The sequence below is a fragment of the Lepidothrix coronata genome, unplaced genomic scaffold (assembly GCF_001604755.1).
Source record: "Lepidothrix coronata isolate B3197 unplaced genomic scaffold, Lepidothrix_coronata-1.0 Scaffold16, whole genome shotgun sequence".
Taxonomy (NCBI): domain Eukaryota; kingdom Metazoa; phylum Chordata; class Aves; order Passeriformes; family Pipridae; genus Lepidothrix; species Lepidothrix coronata.
The window spans coordinates 8,202,054-8,222,114 of record NW_016690196.1 but is presented as its reverse complement, the minus strand read 5'-3'; the positions used below and the strand labels follow the sequence as shown (position 1 = coordinate 8,222,114).

General features: G+C 39.7%; 1 protein-coding gene across 4 annotated transcripts in view; it reads right to left on the bottom strand.

Annotated features, from left to right (window-relative positions):
• The window catches only part of DAAM2 (dishevelled associated activator of morphogenesis 2), a 223,758-nt gene that overhangs the window by 158,163 nt on the left and 45,534 nt on the right, over positions 1–20,061 (bottom strand). Inside the window, exon 1 of one of the 4 annotated variants that reach the window (XM_017806654.1) lies at positions 999–1,046. The exons of the other annotated variants lie outside the window; for them this stretch is intronic. The gene's annotated coding sequence lies outside the window, so the exon portion shown is untranslated. Of the gene's footprint in view, positions 1–998; positions 1,047–20,061 lie in introns of those variants that run through there. 4 annotated transcript variants of the gene reach the window in all.

The following is a 20,061-nucleotide window of genomic DNA, read 5'->3' as shown; positions in this document are numbered from 1 at the left end:
GATGAGGAGCATGTGTTTGTGCATCCCAGGACAGAAGTGTGATTGCAGGCTTATTCACATACTCACATGTTTATCAGGCAGGATGAAGGCAGAAACACGAGTTCACACACATGCAATTCTTACCTCTTCTCTGTATACAAAACAGATTTAGAGCCTGAGTGCAATAACTTGGCAGTCAGAAAAGAGTGATATTTCTCATGCAGAAAATACCACCCAAGTTGCAAAAGCCATTTTTCTTGCTACTCTTCCATTCCATGTGCATGTTGGCACCTCATGCCGACATGAAGTCATAGTATATTCCAGGAACAGCTCTAGGATTTTTTTTCTTTTTCCTTTTTTTTTTTTTTTTTAAAGAAGGAATAGTAGAAAGTTTACCAAAATTGGCTTAAATCATGAAGACCAAGACCCTGAAAGATATGTAGACACTTTAATCGCAGGACAACCATCCTCCAAGAGAAATCTTGGGAATCTGTGGGAATCTGTGTTCCTGTGAACACCAGCAGAGTCAAAACCACAGTGAGGTCATTTGATGACTGTGGAAGAAGACAGAGGCTTCTGCAGGCTCTTATCCAGTGTTTCTGCACTGTATTAATAACCTGGGACTTCTGGCATTCATAATGCAATCCAGTAATTTCTGATAGACACGGAGGAGAATTATGTACCTTTCACTGTATATGACAGCATTAACTGAGGCTTTGAAATGACACTGTGGGTCTTGGATGGCTTCTCTACGCTTTTAATCCACTGGGTGCTTCAGTTGGAACCCAAACAGTGCTTTTCTGTGATCTATCTTCATTCATAGACAATTATTTTTTAAAGCATTCTAGACCATCTAATGACACAAAGGATTGGAAATGTGAACAGCTACTCTGCCTGCTGATTGCTGCTACCAATCTAAGATTTTCAATGACCCTAAAAAACAGAACCTATCTTCTCCAGTTATCCAAAGCTGTGCCATAGGATCTATATCTTCTCCCTCCAACTTTTAACCCACTCACCATTTTAATAGAATGACAAGAGCCTCAGGCATTAAAGCATTTTTCAGCAGGCACCACTGGAATTCCAGGCAGAGAATTAAAAGCTGGTTTTGCTTTGTAGTGAGAAGAAATACTCTGCAGAGAAGAGACAATGCCTTGGTCATCTCTATCAACTCTGAAGAGGCAAGAAACTCCCAACAGAAATTCAATGTTACAGAAACCTACCACTAGCAAATATTGATACATCTTAAGCCCCTGGGCTGGCAAGCATAACATTAGACCATAACATTAGACTGGCATGGCCTGAGGGAGCTGGAAAGAGTTCTCTGAAGCTACAAAGCTTCATTGTCAAAGGATGATAGTTATTCATTAATCTGTTTCCAGTCACACAGTTTTGGTGGATTGGTTAGTTTTGGTGAGTTTTTTGGGCTTAGACTGAAAGCAGAAAGAAACACTATGCATTGCTTAAAACACTGAGAAACAAAACACACCAAATAATATCTATGCCAATCTTGCAGATCTGTTATTCAAAACTCTTGTTTCATAATCAGGGTTAAAGTGCCAGTAAATGTTCAGATAGAAGTGCAAAACTAATGACAGATATTCTTTCCTGAATACATTTAGCCACATGTACAGAGAGGAAAAGAATATATTATCAAGGGATTGAGAGCAAGTCCAAATACAGGAACAGTTTTATCAGATTTTCCAGCTTGCTGCATTGGTCTCAGTCACACTAGCAGCACTTTCATTTGCTTTGTCCTCTAAGCAAAGCCCAGTGAAAAGAGCACAACTCCTTTTTATTCTGAAGCCTGTGGACTGCAGCAATTCAGACAAGTTTTCAAGATCAGATGCCACAGGAGAAGATAAATGGTCCCTGGGTCATGCTATTTTTAACGGCAGTCTCTCTGCCAGGACATCACTTCCATCTTACTTCTACAGAGGATAGCAGCTTTGGAGCAGCTTCCGTGGAGAAGATATGAAAGCCATATTAAAAAAAAAATAATTAGTATGTTCTTACCATGAAAAATGTAAAGCAAATGTAGCTTTTTCTTAAGACTTTTGTGTTTAGAGGCACAATGTAAAGGTGATGGTCAAAATTTTCACTGTTTCTGATAAAGCACTGCAAGAACCATGGACAAACAACATAACAAAATACCCAAGAATCTAAAGTCCTGCATAAAGCCACCAGGTTTCAAAATCAAGGGAATGTTTGCAGACCATCCAGTTCCAAAAGTACCATTCGCTGTCTAAGGAAAAGAAATGTGCACTGTAAAACTGTTCTACTTTCACTCAGTTCAGTTATATGCTGTTCATGATCTTTGCTACAATGGGGGACAGAAGAGAGGAGAAGAGGAGGAGAAAAACTGCAGCTTCTTACCATCCAAGAGTCTGGAAAAGGTGAAAGGCATTTTTAGGAAAGGAAAAGGAAAAATCCACACAGGATCATCCTTAAAAGTTTACCAGAATCAGACATTAAATACAAAGAAAAGACCTGTTCATCATGACATAAGAAAGAATTTTTTACTGTGAGAACAATTAATCATAGCAACAACCTCCACAGGGATGTGGTAGAGTCCCCATCACTGAAGGTTTCCGAGATGCAATTGGACAGGGAGCTAGGTAATCTCATCTAGGCTTCATTTCCCATAAAAGGTTGGATCAGATGATTTTTCAAGGTCCCTTTCATTCTGGGCTGTTTCATCACTATATGACCACTCAACTGCAGACATGGTTAAACCATTTGAAGTCTGACATCCAGCTGACTGCACAGTAGATTCTACTTCCCGAAGAACTATTCACATGGACCAAGATTGCCAAAGAAGATATGCAGTTGATTTTTTACCATTGTTAGGGTTTCAATGTAACATCTGTCCAGTGGTAACACCAAAGTTACTTCACAGTGACAACAGGACTGGTTAGGTACTAACATCTGTGCTCATGTCCATGCTCTTTCAGCTTTATCACTACTGATTTTGGATTCTCTGCTTGCTGGACAATAGTATCTATATTACCATGATTTTTAACTGTACATCTGGAGAGAAACAGACTGGTTCTGTCATCTTTTGCTTTCCAATTGCCAATCTTTAAGTCTAGACCACTAAAGCTTACGCAGAACCCCCCTTTGCTCTGCCGACCCTCTAGCGACTTACTTCCAACTCTCCTCCATGCATTTCCTGTTCTGTCAATAGAGAAGTTGAGACAGGTGGAGTCACTAGTGGAAGTGGTCCCTGTTGGGAAATGCTAATGTGGCTAATGCAAAGTGGTTGTGACACAGTGGGCCACACACCTTCACATCTCTGAAGCTTCAAGGTGCACAAAAAGGTGCACAGATACAAGCACACAGAGGAACTGAGGTATAAGAAGAACAAGAGACTTTTCCTGCAGAGGAAAAATGAAGAAATATAAAGACAGACATATGAAAGTAAGATATTTTTAAATCCAGTTGCTATAAGAGAAACTATGATTATTTCTAGCTTTAACAAAAGGTCTGACTGTGGCATATTAAGTCATGGCCTTCTAACTTTAATTTAGGTTTCGTGTGTAAAACAGCACTGAGAGATCACAGCAGAGCCTTTTGCAAAAGCTATATAAAGCCTGCATAGAAGTCAGGGTACTTATATAGGTGGCTAACATATTTTCAAGTTCAAGAAACCTCAGGTTTGCTACCACTGACCTCTTAGCTTTCCAGACTAAAGTTAGCTCAGGTCTGTCTGTGTGCATCATGCATTTCCTGTTCTAAACAGTGGTCAAAAATACTACACTGGTAAGTTGTCGTTGCTTTCCATAACTTCCTTTCAGCATCAGCTAACATGCTAATGGTTAGAGATGGAAGAAAAGCAAAGTGTAAGGTGTTCAGTACCATACCTGTCATGACACAGAATCAACTGGTGTTGCCTCTATCCAATGGCAGTAATATCATTTCACAGAGACCTGCTATGTCACCAAATCAACTGGTTGTAAAGGACTTCAGAATTTAAAGTCAATATCCAAGAGTAAGTTTACTGTTTATGTTACGAGGTTCACTAGAGCAAGTGCCTGTTTAAAACATCAAGCTTTGCAAATTCATCCACTCAAGTGGATATGTGAAGGGTTATTTTCTTGCTGTGGAAGAATGGACTTCTGGCAAATCTATACCATTTACACTATTCCTCTACATGGAAGGTTCAGACGGGAGGCCTGAATGCACACACAGATAAGCATAATCTGGGAAAAATGTCAAACGCAGAAGAAAAAGAAGAAAGGTGATAAAGGAAGACTAACCAGAGCCAAAAATTCTCAGAGGACAAACATTTCAAGAGGTCCCAATGTGGAAAAGCAAAATCAGTAGCTGTTCAAGTTCAAATGAAAGACAACCCTTCTAAAGAATAGACAACTGAAAGAATGAGACAGAAGACAAACCATAAGGCAATGACAGAAAGAGTCATTCAGGATCAGATAAATATGGAACTCAAGAAATAACAGCCTATGGGAAAAAAAGTGCATGAGATGAATTTGAATTTTAAGGCTGTAAAATTCAGACAAGCCCAGTAATCTGGGAAGGCTGTGGTACTGTTCAGAGGCAGAGCTCTTAAAAAGCCTTCTCCCACTTCTTGGTAAAGAATTTGATGCCTGTGAAACTTCAGTGGAGTGTAGCTCAAGACAAAAATGCCATAGAGACAAGACAATATCTGTGACATGACAAGGGCAAAATTTAGTCCAAGGTTTCTGGAAGCAACAGAGAAGGTGAGGACACTTTAAATGAAACTTAAATCCATGGAAATGGGAATATATGAAGCCAACAGAGAAGTGAAAAGTCATCTGGGTCACCCCTACATCCTCTGTGCAACAATTCCATCAACCTGGCAGATGCTGACAGATGCAAAAATAAAAAAAGTGAAGGAAGAAAAAGTAACACTGAAACATCTGGGGTTATGGAAGCTTTTCTGATTTTTTTGCTAAAAGGTATCAAAAATCGAAGAGTATATTTTGACTACCCTAAAACTTTCATTTTGGACAACTAGGATGTCCAAGTTGTAGCTAAGTTGGGCAGAAAAAGGTAGGAAACAAACATTCCTGTACAGCGTGATTTGAAGACGTGAGGAAATCGTACATGAACTGTAAGAAGGGAGAGCTTGTGTATCTCTGTGTGTGCATACATGCATGTGCACGTGTATCCACCCGATATAAAAGCAAAGATGAGTGAAAGTTTTCCATAGAAAAATTTGAATCTTCTAACCTAAACAAAGAATCTTCACAAAAAGAATGTGAGCAATGATTTTCAACTCTTTTAATTAGGAAGGGAGCTTTCAAAATAATTCACCATTTTTCTTACTGTATTATATTTCTCTCATCCTAGAAACTCTCTAATTCAATGGAGTCCAGCAGTTTAAGTCTACCCACTCTTACAGGGAGAAAAAGAGGAGACTCAGGGAAAAATGTTAACAGACTGTCAAATTTTGGAAAATATCACATACATCTGCAACACGTAGGGCAAATATGACTGACTGATAAAAAATTAGCCCCAAAAAAGATGACTACATAGAAATCAATCTCATGGACTGAGAGTATAGACTTTCAGAGAAGCCAAAATAAGAGTGCTGGCACTAACTCTGATGAGATCTGGATCCCACTCAGAATAGATAAGTGATTCATAGTTAGGCAGCAAGTCAGTCTTCAGAATCACACACTGCTATTCCACACCACACAGACAAACACAGAGGATATACTTAGTGAACCAGAAATCCAAATCATTCGTACTCTGGTCTAACTGTTGAGCCATATTCCCTCCTACCTCATCCCAAAGCCAAATAGAGAGTCAGCAAGCCAGGATTCCCAAGGCCCTCTGCTATTCTCCTGACGAAGGACTGAAGAGTGCAGTAGTGCATAGTTTCTTCTGCAAGTTCCATTGGAAAGGTAAGACTAGAGTACCACCAGATACTCATCACTATCTCTGTCTGCATAAGAGAATGTGTTCATAATTAAATTATAATTATGTTTGAAGTTAAAACAAGAGGGAAGGAAGAAGAGCTGCTTTTGGCCTGTTCAAAAGAACTGGGATAAGATAGTTTAGTTTTGGTTTTTTTCCAGACTGGGTCCAGAGATGCCACTAAGAGATATTTACTCATTTGTAAGAAGGGATAAAGTGCCATCATTTTTCACTTCTCTAGTTACAGAACACACCCAGAACTGGACTATGTTCAGACAGGTTGGGTAGGGTATAGTTAGTGTTGATAAAGAAAAGACCCAGTAAGCACTGCCCAGAAAGTGGCACTGAAGCCTGCCTCAGGAAAGCTGAGCTCCATTTAAAACCACTTAAAAAGGAAACTCTGTACAAATTAAGACTTAGTAATGAGTAAAAGAAGATCAGAGGCAGAACTACATGCTGATTGTGAGAGAACTTAATTAAGGAAATTGTACCCATCTGCACAGTGTTCAGATGACAACATGTTCATTTCTAGAAATACAAATATTCCTATTTCACAAGAAGAGTCAGAATAGTGCCCAGGTTAAAGCCAGTTACATAACCTAACAGTGCTGTCTACGTATGTTCCTGATCTCTATCTTCTTTATTAAGCACATATAGCAAGCTGAAGGTTCCTTGTAGAAATATTTTCAAGCAAAAACAAGGTCTGAATGTCAGACTCTGTATGGAGTTTGCATGGTAAGGTTTTGGTAGCACGGACTGGGGGGTTGGCACTACAGTGGCAGCTTCTGTGAGAAGCTGCCAGAAGTTTCCCCTATGTCTGACAGATCCAATGCCAGCTGGCTTCGAGTCAGACTCGCTGCTGGCCAAGGCTGAGCCCATCAGCAATCGTGGTAGTGCCTCTGGGATAACATATTGGAGAAGAGGAAAAAAACTGCGAAATAGCAACTTCAGCTGGAGAGAGGAGTGAGAATATGCGAGAGAAACAGCTATGAAGACACCAAAGACAATGGGGGAGGAAGTGCTCCAGGTGCAGGATCAGAGATTCCTGTGGTGAACACCACAGTGAGGCAGGCTGTTCCTCTGTAGCCCATGGAGGTCCACAGGGGAGCAGATATCCACCTACAGCCTGTGGAGGGTAATGGTAGAGGAATATTCACCTGCTGCCCCTGGAGGACCCCATGCCAGAGCAAAGGAGCCTGTAAACCTGTGAGAAGCCCATGCTGGAGCAGGATCCTCACAAGACCTGTAGACCCACGGAGAGAGAAGCCCACACTGGAACAGGTTTGCTGGTAGGACCTGTGACCCCACAGGGGACTCATGCTAGAGCAGTTCATGAAGAACCCATGGGAAGGACTCACACTGGAGAAGTTCATGAGAACTGCCTCCCATGTGTGGAACCACAGACTGGAGCAGAGGAAGAGTATGAGGAGTCCTTCCCCTAAGGAGAAAGGAGTGGCAGAGACGTGTGATGAATGTTCCCCTGTGCTGCTTGCAGGAAGAAAGTAGAGAAACTGAGAGTAAAGATAAGCCTGGGAAGAAGGGACAGATGGGGGGAGGGTGTTTTTAAGATTTGGTTTTAGTTCTCATTATCCTACTCTGATTGATTGGTAATAAATTAAACTGATTTCTCCAAGCTGAGTCTGTTTTGCCCATGATGGTAATTGTTGAGTGATCCCTCCCTGTTCTTGTCTCAATCCATAAGCCTCTCATTGTATTTTCTCTCCCCTGTGCAGCTGAGAAGAGTGACAGAGTAGCTTTGGTGGGCACCTGGCCTGCAGTGAGGGTTATCCCACCCCATACATAATTGATCAAGGAGTTAATAATTTTGAAACAGCTAAATTTCTGTCTTGCATAACAAATAGTCAGAGCAAAGCTCTAAAGCATATCAGTAGAGTCAGATTTTCTCCAGCTTTGTTTGACAGCCGACTCTGTCCTTTGCCACCATGAATAGATCCAGTCTATTTCCCACCTAACTGTGTAATTAAATTGTTTCAGAGGCGTAGTCTTTATATAGCACACATTAAATATAGTCCTGCATAAGATCCACCATGAGATTTTTCCTGTCTCCATACCTGATAACAGGTGTGGCCATTCTGACTCCACACTTGGCATTGACTGCTGCCCACAAGTCAAGGGCAATCCTACCTTTTACAAACATTAAATGCCTTTGGTGTTGTCACCAGGAAGCACGTCAGAAGTGACCAAGCAGTCCACTGTGCAAAAAGCTCCCATGACTATATCTCAAACACACAACGGGGAAAGATAACAAGAAGGGCATGGACAAAATCATTTAGCAGAAGGTCCTTATTCAGAATGAGAAGATTTCCCCATAAACACAAGGACAAAAATCACATGGACTCTAAATTGCTAATATCAGAGAGGCAAAAACCCCCCAGCCTAGTCTAAAAACAGTGCTACTAAAAACATCATTGTAACTGAAAGCCTCTTTAGCACTAAAACGTTCACATTACTCTCTTTTGACAACTTAACTAGCCTTTCAGTTTAAAGCACTGCATCTTGATTAAGTGAATGGAGATGCTGTTCTTTTAAATAAACCATCAGGTTCTTGCTCAGGCTACTATGTATAAAGAGCTAGATGGTAAAAAAATAAGTAAACAAACCCCCAAACAAAAATAAACACGACAGAATGCTATCATTATATGGCAACCTCTTTAATTAAAAAGTATTTATTTTCTGCTAAGACCAGGCTTTCCCTTCTTCCTCATATCACTGCAACCAGCTACTACATTACTTTTCAAAACAGAATTAGTGCTGCCATACACCTAGGAGCTTTCAGGCATGTCTTTTCTTAGAATCATAGAATCTCTGAGTTGGAAGAACCCACTAGGATCATCAAAGTCCAGCTTCTGGTCCCACACAGCAGGATACCCCAAGAATCACGCCATGTGCCTGAGAGTGTTGTCCAAATGCTTCTTGAACTCAGACAGGCTTGCTGCTGTGACCACTTCCCTGGGGAGCCTGTTCCAGAACCCAAGAAAAACCTTTTCCTGATCTGCAACTTAAACCTCTCTGGGGTCCTGTCTGTGGTCATCAGACAGAAAAGATCAGTGCCCAGTCTGTTTCTTCCTCGAAGTGCCCCATTGGAAAAGGGTCATTTTGGTCATTTGCCTTGGCCTTCTGAATGAATGGCAACTGTACGATCAGACAAACAACGGAGCTGCATTTGCTTACTGTAAGCAAAGCAGTACTGTAAGCAAAGCTTACAGTACACTCAGTGTATCACATATGTATACATTTACTCAGGAATTAAAGAAAACATAGCAGGAATGCTCATCATCAGGCTCTCAAAATTTGAACCTGTTAAATGTACCCAATATCACATTTGCCAAGGAGGTGTGGGTGGGTGGAAGGTAATAGCAAAGAATTTTGTCATTCCTATAAGCTGAATGCAGCCGTTTCCTTCTGTGGACATTATATGGCCTTTTAAAAGCACATTTATTTCTAGCTCTGCCTGTCCAGTATGAACCTTCACCCCAGGATTCCAGAGGGAGAAAGTAGAACTAATCCTGACCAAAGAGCTCTAATGAGAATTACCAGCACAACTCAGAGAGCAACCTTTGCTTGTCATGACTCTTCTTCAGTTTCTATGCAACAAGTGAGGATCCAAAACGACAGAACAGTAAGGGACTGTTTATTGATCTTTTTATTAGATGCCCCAGGAAGCCACATTTTGGTGTACGGCTGAACTTCAGCCTCCTGAGTCCTTGCAAGTACTGACCAAGCACCAACAGCATACTCACTCTCCTCTTTTTCAGTGTCCCAAGAACTCCTTCAGCACCAATTGCCTGCACACAGGGCTCAGAGTCCTCACTGTGCCTTCTGAAATGGAACCATTGGAGCTGCACAAAACTTGGGTTACCTCCATGGGAGGAGTGCCTGGATACAGGGAGTCCAGTCAGGCATCCTCTCCCAATTCCGCCACATAATTTCAATGAGAGAATGGAGGGATAGGTATATTACAATTAATGTAACTTCTCTGTCATCTTGGGAGACTATCACAAAAGGCAATCAGAGCATAAGAATAGAGTCAAAAAAGGGAAAGATTTTCAACCAGCCTATTTTCTAACTAAAGTAGGGCCAATCATTACCATCGCTATTTTATAAATTAACAAAGAACCAAGAAGTGACTACATAGGCTTGTTGTAAAACACAAGAGTATACTGGATGCTGAAAAATCTCCTAGGCACAGGACATCTCCAGCTGGCTCTACTCGGTCTATGCTGACACTGACTAGATACATTTGTTACCTGTAAACTTAAGACTCTTCCTGCTGAAGATCATTAGGATGGAAGAGAAAAGAAAGAGACCGGTTCTGCTTCTTTGAATACAATCAAAGTCAATTTTAAATATACTTAATATATTTAATTATGGTCATTGGAGCATAAGCACCTCATGTGATGAATTATTAAGGCTGTTTAAATAGATCTGTTGGAGGAGAGGAACAGCAATTATTTTGAGTTAGTGATCAGCAAACAAGTCCTAAGTATTCCTTTGCACCAGTCCTGAATATCTTCATTCCAGGAGGATTTCTGAGTTATCTTATTTGGTAAACTCCCAGCAGTGGGGCAATACAAGGAGTGCAGGATACAGCAAGCTGTCCTATCTGTGTGTGCATACCTCTTAGCTGCAGGAGCAGCAGAGACAAAAAAAAACAGGGTATAGATGAAAAAGTGCTCATGAAAAAATTCATGAAAAAATGCAGATAAGAAATTTCTTTGGTAATCAAAAATAGCTCAATATACACAGAAAAATAGAGACACCAACTTCAGAGGAGCTCAGAACCACCATATTCACCTTAAGGTGATAGATCTGAACATAAGTCACACTACTCTCACGCCATCTGCTATGCTTACCTACTACCTACCATTTTCTCTAATACAGGAGACAGATCTTTTGTTTTGGCTCTCCCTTCTCTCCTCCTTTTGTCCTCCTGCCCCAAAATTCCACCCTAAACTTCAGACAGTTTGACTGAGACTGGTACTTCCCTGCAAAAAGTCCTGGTTTTGATATATTCAGCTAAATAAAAAGCTTTCTTGTAAGAGACATCCATCCTCAATCCTAACATTTTAAGACCAGTAGCATCCTGGTAAGGACAGTATAAAGTAGAGTAGCATGCTGAATGGACTATACATTTTTTTCTACTGAGTTTAAGGGCATTTGAGGAATCCTTTAAATGATGCCATCAAGCACCGCCCAGAGAGAGAAGCTGCATGGGAACATATCAAGGTCACAGCAAACCTTACTCAGCTCTCGCTTCCCTCCATGCCCGCCCTCAGCTGCAGCTTAGCGTGGGATCCTGACAGCAGGAGGTTCCCACTACAGGCCTTTGGCTTCATCTCTCCGTCAGCCCCCGGTCTCTCAGTTCTTCTCAGCAATTCTCCACACACGCTAAGGAAGAAAGATCCCAGGCATTTGTTTGGGGCTCTGGGAGCCACTTGCCTCATTCCTTCTGAGGAAACAGCTGGAAAGTTGCCCTCGAAAACTCATTTGTAAGCTGCATCCTCTCCAAAAGTTTTATCAGCTGGCTCATTTCAAGCAGGTTTTTACAGAGCAATGGGAGAGCTGGACTGGATGAAAGAAATGGATCAATGCTTTTGCCTATCTCAGGCATCAGATCCTCCAACCCAAGTCATCCTTCACAAAGTCCCCAATTAAAACTTTTTACAGATGCAGAAACATACAGGCCACTTCTTTCTTCCCATCTCACCCTCCTGCCCTCAGAGTTTACAAAAAGTTACACATACTCTCTGTCTAGGAAAATGCAGTCACCTTTTCCTGCTTCTGTCTGAGAAATGACTGGAAAGACTAAAAAGCTCTCAAGTCTGAAGGTTTTACCAAACCAAGGCACAATGACACTGATAATAAAGAACATAATGAAGAGAAGCACAGTTTTAAATATCTTTCCCTTTTAGGGAAAAACAGAAGGAGAGAAAGTCAAGAATTCTCTTAGATCACAGGAGGATTATAAGAAAGGGGAAGAACTATTACAGTTAGAGATCAGTGTTGGCACAAAACCAAATGGGCACAAACTGGCTATGAACAAGTTCAGTTTGGAAATTAGAAGCAGATTTCTAAACATCAGAGGAGTGAGGTTCTTGAATGGCTTCCCAATAGGAAGCAATAGGAGCAAAAGCTGTTTAATTTTGAGACAGAGATTGATAAATTTACTAAGGGAATCCTGCAACATAATTTCTTGCAATTACAGAAATGCTGTAGTCTGTGATTCAGGAAGGCTCTTTCAGTCTTGCATACCTCATCCTATGCTCAGCCAAGACAGGATAGATAAATAAAGCAAAAACAGACAAGGTACAATGGAACTGGAATGTTAGAGAGGCAGATAGAATAAGGGTGAGTCTGTTTTCTTTAGTAAGTAAATTTATGGAAGCTTTTTTGAGTGGCATTATGTATTTTCAGGTAAAAATTTGGATCATAAAGGAAGACTGAAACAGGAATAAAGTTCTGTGATATTCATGACCACCTGCAAAGACTAGTATGAAGGTGAACTCTCTCACCTATCACGCAATCATTTGATGACATCGTGAGAAATTATCTTCACAGACCTGCATTCAGGGGTTAAAGTTGTCAAAGGAACTGTAAAAAGAGGTAGATAAGTGAGAAAATTAACAAAGAAAATCATCCAGAAAGAATACAAGCGAAACAAAGAAGTTTTTTAGCTGTGAAATGTGTGATGGGTATAGAAATAATCACCTGTCTTTTTCAGACTTGATTGAAATTTGTCTGGAAAGAAGTCTTAGAAAGCATTAAAAAGAGTCAGCAGGGAGAAATCTTTTCACATTCTATTTCTATATTGAAAAGACCACAATAATACCACCCTATTCTACACACAGGAAAAAAGCTAAACCCATGAAGCTGAAAAAGCATGAAAAATATAGCACTGTAACATAAGAAGTCATCTGTGAACTCTCCTGTAGCACATCAAACATGAGGTATTCATTCATTCCCACAAGTGGAGTCAGTGTTGATCTATAAGCTGCAGCTCCATATTACACATTTCAGTTTCATGATAAGCTGCAGTTCTGTATTACACATTTCAGCTTCATGCATTTAAGCCAGACAAACATTCCCAGGGGATTGAAAGAACCCGCTACAGTGAGTTGTGGTTCTATTTCGGATCATATCACAGCATAACAAATCACAGTTTCAGACACTGGGATAAGGGGCTCAATAAAGCAAGTAGCATGATAACTTCATGTATATCCCTTCCACACACACAGCCATGTGTAGAATCAAATCCAGCTCAGGTCCTTCAAACTGTGCAACTACAAAGCAACAATCCCTCTCATACCTACAAGTATCCATTATTCACCAAAATACATATTCATAAATACACATCATTCCCTACATATTGTTGTACAGCAGTAGCTACCCAACCCTCTCCACACACACCAAGACTGTTTACCATATCTGATCTCTTTCATTTGAGAAAAAAGAAGAGAACATCAGTGTTTAATGCAGAAAGTTCTTTTGGTGGTGCTGGTTTGTTCTGTTGTTTTTTCATCTGTGCTCCATACAAAATGGTCCTCAGAAGCAGAGTCACTAGATCTATTTGGTAATTCACCAGCTCCCTATAACTGCTATCCCACAAGACATTTTGAGTGCAGAGAATGCTGCACTGTCCCCATGTTGGTCTATCACATTTTTGGAATCAAAGATGGTTTGTAAATTAAATAAAACTTCAGAAAGAAAAAGTCACAACTTAATGGTTGGATTGTAAAACCAGCCATATAGCAAGTACCCTGTACTAGAACTCCAGTCCTGTTGATCTTTGCTCTGGTTCCCAAAGAAATAATGTTAAAACATGCAAGGGCATTAAAAAACAGTTTCTCTTAATTAAAACATCTTACAGCACCCTGTGCAGATTAATAAGTTCTTCTGAAATATGAAATTACTTTTGTTAATAACCAAGTAAAGATGAGAGACAAGACTTTCAAGAGAGTTCAAATATTTCTGAAGTACAAGATGCTATATTTTCCTCAAGAATTTTGCACATTAGATGCTTGACTATTCATGTAATTTTGTTCTCAGGCCGAGAAATTGAAAATGTAACTCTGAGCTATTTTAATTGACTGTGCCTTGGGACATGAAGTAAGTCAAAGTAGCAAGCATGAGCATAAGTCTCCAAACCCTCGCAGTCACACTTTCTTGTTCTCCCTATTGTGCTCAAAGTTGAAGCACTGCAATAGTTGCCTTCTTTTCAGCTAATTAAGGTGCCTTGAAAAGATAAATGAAACAGGGAAAAATAATTTGTCTGAAGTATGTTTTCATTTTTCCATTTTAATTTCACCTACAAGTCAGCCACCTTAAACATGACATTGGATAGTTGGCAAAATCACAACATGATTGACTAAAACCTAACATCACTAGAACTCATTGTTTGTTCTTGGATATCTTTTTAAGTGAAAAAAAAAATTAAAAGGTTTTTCAATATAAATAAATCCCTGCAGGGCTTCCAATCCAAGCACTGTACAGTATTAGACAATGAAAGAACTGTAGGGAAGTGAACGAGAAACAGAAAGTTGGAACTACCTGGCCAAGTTTCACTCTATAACCTGAGTAGCGTGTCATTAAAAAATAACCAGCATGAAGAGTGAAAAACAGCTTCCAGTACAAATGTATACTTTTACAATCAAGTTCTCCATAGACAGGAATTGAAGATTTTTTTTTTCTAGAGAATATGACTAAAAGACAGTTGTTGTTTAAGTTTCAGGGAAAGGGGGAAGAAAACATACACAAACATAAGAATACAAAGTTTGCATACTGTTTAAAAACAGTACCTCTTTTTTAAATACAATATCCTGCCAAAAGGTTTAGTCTGTACTACAGTTAATACACATCCTTTCAGGTACTACAAGACCTCTGTTCCACTTTCACACATAGTCCCTCTGTCCCACCTTCCAGCCTGAAAGAAAGCATCTGCAGTTCACAGTCTTTGATTTCTAGCCCACATGCAACTTTCCAAGAGGCCTCTGAATCAGGAAAAGAATGCAGAGCCTAAAAGCACAAGACTTGTGTAAGGTAAGTGGAATACTGAAACAATCCTTTCTGGCGACTGAATGGTTCACAGGGCTGGTAATGGAATACAGTATGTCCTTTCACCAGGTAACTAGGCTTAATCCATTCTATATAATGAACAAAAAAACATTCCCATTTTATTGCTGTTCACGTGAAATGAATTGATCAAGGCCGTTCTGATAAGTGAGGAAGTTTGCCACAACACTATTCGTCCCTTGAAACAAAAAGATCACAAGGACTTCTGCAGGCATAACCTAAACAGATTCAAGAAGCAGCCATCCCAAATCTAACTAGTAAGCCCCTTGTTGGCAATCTGATGATGCTGGCCAAAGAAATGAAGTTGAACAGAAAGATGCTAAACTTTGGGTTGGATCCTCTGACGACCAAAACACATTGCTATGGTCCAAGGCATCACTTGTTCTGTGACTGAACAAGGGGACTGTAGTGGTCCAGGTCTGTCAGTTTAACAGCTTTCACCCAAACTAAATTAATTTTACCTTCTTAAAAAGAAAGTAAAAGAAACCTAACTCATCAGTGAAGCTGTTCAAGATTTTTTGAGGACAATAATCCTTCAGTTTACTGCAATCTGCACTTAATAAATAGATGTGGGTGCCAAGAGGTAGTTCAGCCCCACCTGCCAGTGTACCTTTCTATTCCAGCAAACCCAGCTTCCTGCCTTTTAGCACACACAAATTTGGCACATTTAATCAAGTAACTGTTCATTTTTATAAAGTATTAAATTCCCAGAAAAAAAAATATTTTGCTTGCCTACCAGAAGACAAAAATTGAGCCTTTTGCATGTTTTCTTTAAAAAAAACCCAAGAAAACAACCAAACAAAAAACCCACAACCAAAACAGAAAAAAGCACCTGACCAACAAAAAAGTTGCCATCGTGATGCAAACACTAAAGTTTTTACTTTATTTTGGGTCTCTTTCAGCTACTGTAAGATGTACTAAACCAAACAAACTCCTTCATCCACCCCTGTATCCCTGCATCAAGTCCTGAACCTGAAAGTGTAGAATAATTCCCAGTCTGCTGTCAAAGGCACAAGCTGCCAATATGAGAGTGAAGCACCGGTGTAGGCATGCACATACATGTTCACATACACACACAGTATTTATAAAACCACTGCTGTAAGGGATTTGGTGTTTATTTTTTTAATTAACTGAAAATGATAACACAAGAGCTTTTCATTTGGCATGAGCATGGGTTTCATCAGCTGCTGGAAAAGATTCTTGTGGAGAAATAAAATTACAATGTTTTTTCATATACTTTCCAAGGATTTCAAAATAAACAGAGCTATATGATCATGCCAGTTAATAAACAGATGTAGGTAAAGTTGCAGGTACATCTCGATACATCTAGAAAGAGGCCTGAAGAGCTAGACCCACACTTGGGGTAATGTATCATATTGGCTAAATAACAAAATGCCCACTGAAAAAAAAGTGAAGCACAAGTGAAAAGAATTGGGAAGGGCAGTTGCAAAGAGTGCCATTAGTCTACTTGCTGCCCCTGGATATTGCACTGTACACAACATGGCATAAAAGACAGTTCATTATTTGATTCTCCTTCTGCCCATCCACATTTCTTACTGTGTCATGTTTCTCAAACAGAACAATGTGTGACAGCAGGAAACCAAAAGTGATGCAGAAAAAGACTTCAGAATTGCTTTTACTCTGTGCTCCACTTCAAAAGTCAGCAGTTGCACTGTGAAGCAGTTACACGCCACAACCCACCCCCTCCTCAAAGGGACAATTTGATAAGATGGTAATAAACAGCCCTGATTATAAAACTTATTCTTTCCAATGAAGGCACTGAGAAGTGCAGCCCTTACTAAATAACAGTACTGACAGCTGCCAGTTTGCTTTTTTTCTCACATAGAAACTTTACAATCCATGGTCTCCTGAATTTATCTGATTATAAGAAAAGGAGGTGGGAGGGGATCTCAGCAGGGCCTTATTTTGTCCCTAGGGATCTAAAAATTTTTACCTCTTTTCTCCATTTCATGCTACAAAACACATCAATTTGATATATACTTTTGCTAAGTGCTCAGAAGATTATTGCACCGGTTTCAGGGCGTAGCAAGGAGAACAAAAGGGATTTCGCCATTGCTTTGATTTACTGGCTGGCAAGGTCAATGCAGTATTTAAATGTGATAATTTAATTATATATTAGGTCACTACCATGTTTTTGTTAGTATAACTAAACTGGTAGAGTGCTTAAAAGTTTTTTAAAGACTTCTTAATGTTTAAGAAATAATACTCCCAATAATAGATGGAGATTAGGGAGAGATTGATCTTTTTCAAGGATTCAGATGAATCTGGCTAAGAAGAAAAGAACTTTGGAACTATATACAAGAAAAGAAACTGCTTAGTCATCAATTGTCTCAGACACAAGATGACTGATGTACATATGTGAAGATGAAAATAAATTAATTCTTTGCAGGATGCTTATCCACACGAGCATTGACAGACCTGACGAAGCCCCCCTGGAAGAATCAGCACTAGCTGCATAGATGTATCTACTCCACTGAAATTACTCTTTGGGGAACACATTCCTGCATTAACTGCTTTCCATATCCACCTTCAGAGCTAAACTAGAGTAAATCTTATTTACTTTCCTTCACCTTCTCTGCAAGTTAACATTTTTTGATCTTGCAAAGGACAACATCTTGAGAGGTCTCCACTTGTAGAGATAAAATTGTCCCATATGTAATGGAAAATGTGGAATTCCAAATGATTGCAAAAGTAGAACCAGACAAATAAATCAGGCATAAAATCACATCTGTCACTGTTCAGTGCAAAAAACTATGAAATCTGTTATCAAAGCACAAGGCAGGTTACTATGCTATCAGCACAGTGAGCCTTTGATATGAAACTGAGGTTTTAAGTTGGGATCCTGGTTCTGTTATATAAGGCAAAAAGAAGCTTTACCTACAACACAGAATAAGGCCAGATTCACCTCAGTTATGTCAGCATCACAAGCCTTCATAACTTGTGGTAACCGGCACTAAATGAAGCCAGAAACATTCTAAGAAGAAGGATTTTGCAGTAGGCTTCATCAAGTAGACTATGATAAGATGCTCAAAGAGGAATTAGCAACAAGAACCTGAAGCTCTCCAAAGAGTGACCAAAACAAATTATATTAGAAACCAAACTGACAGCAATTTGTTAAGTAACCATGAGTCTCGTTCTAGATAGATTCACTTAGCAGAGTTACTGTCAGTGTAAGCAAGTAGTAGACAAGTGCTGCAAGGCACAGAATTTATAGCACTGCCAACATTTTAAGTATCTACTGGCAGGAAAAAAGATTAGTGGTCTGTAATGAAAAAAGCTATTCAAGGAAGCTCAGTTTCTTTAATTTGGCATAAATATAGGGGGAGGATTCCTTTACATTTTAAATATCACACACACATGTCATATTAAGCTACAATTTTGGGAACTCTGCAGGAGTTAACTGTATGACCTCAGCATCAGACACAGACAGACTTACATTGTTGACTCTCAGGTACAAAGTAACTCAAAGCAAAACACTTGGGAGCAAAATAAAACATACTGAAGTGAATTTTCATACAACACAGTAAAAATCAAATCAGGTATATCAAACAGTCTCCTCTATTTGTCAAGCAACGATTTTAATTTGAAATATAAGCAAGTAAGAGAATTAAACTGAAACAACTTCAACTACCATATTAAACATGTAATTCAGACAAATTGTGAGGAGATGCAACTGCTAAGACCTTAGCTGAACATCAGTGACGGTGGAGGAGACACACTTTGAATGCACAAATTAGCTTCCTACCAAGGCAAGCATCTGCTAGGCTCAGATGTGTCTCAGAATGTCTGATAGCTCTATCACTCTCAATGAACTTGCTCCACTGCACAGGGGTTGAGCAAGTCCTGCACCTCACACAGTGGACAGCTGAGTAGTCCCATCAAGCAGTCTGCTGGAAGGGAATTCAAAGAGATTCCTCAGTAAGTTACTGAGACAGCAGTTAGACACTTGACTAATGCTTGCTAGTTCGGAGAGGAACTGAAGAGGGAAATCCTTCCTCTGATCTAGTAAATCATTTCAAAGGGCCATTCATACCTGAATGTCTTATGAACCTTAAGGAGTATAAAGAAGTGGCTATTTTTTTCCTGAAAAACTACTAAGATCACAAGGATGCACTGCCCCATAATAGCTGTTTAACTGTCTCTTGCAGGAATTAAAAGTTGACTTCTGTTCACGTATTCCACTGATTCAGCAGAGGTAGTAGAACTCTAAACTTTTCAATGAGGCATAATAATTGAAAGTCAGAATGACTGCGTTCCATATGGTCATTCAGTTCCTTTAATCTGCTTTGCCCAGCATGCCTCACATTAAGGACTCAAAATCTGCAAATCTTTCCACTCCACTGCAAGTGATTTTTAAGTAACAGGAATACAGTCAGACAGAAACATCTTGTTCAAGGCACAACCAAAGCACCAGGTCACAACGGAAACATCAAGTTCTAACAGAGGTTGCATCAGAGGGAAAATTGGCAACTCTGATCCTTCTCTACTCACAAGAGAACTGCACTAGTTAAAATAATACCTTCGTTCCTTTAAAAGCCTTTGAATTAAGGAAACCCAAATTCCTATTCCACAAAAGCAGCCGAATATTATTATACATGCCAGGTTATGCGTAAGCAAGTAGACACACACAAAGATAAGGACATTTTATTGCTGTATATTCTAAATCTTTGTTATATGTGGGTAAAATAAGGCACAACTATCAGTCTCTTGTACCTGTAGTGGTACTGGGATTTCTATGAGCAAAGCTGCCTGGACATGACCCTCCCCCTTACCTCAAACTACTTGAAAATATGCAGTTCAGTCATTAGGGTTTACCAGTCTTATTCAGCTTATAGGTCTCTAGCCTCTGCCACACATCTGTACTGGATACAAAGGATATGTTGTCATGTCAGATGTCTAACTCCAGCCTGCAACTTGATCAACACTGAGTGACAGTTCTTCCTCACCTCCCACATCACTACTGAAGTAACATTGCCATCAAGATATTCCACACTTTCCCTTCCCTTTTTAATCTAGGCTGACCTCAAAAAATACTCCAGAAAAGATAAGAGGGTCATAACCAGGCTC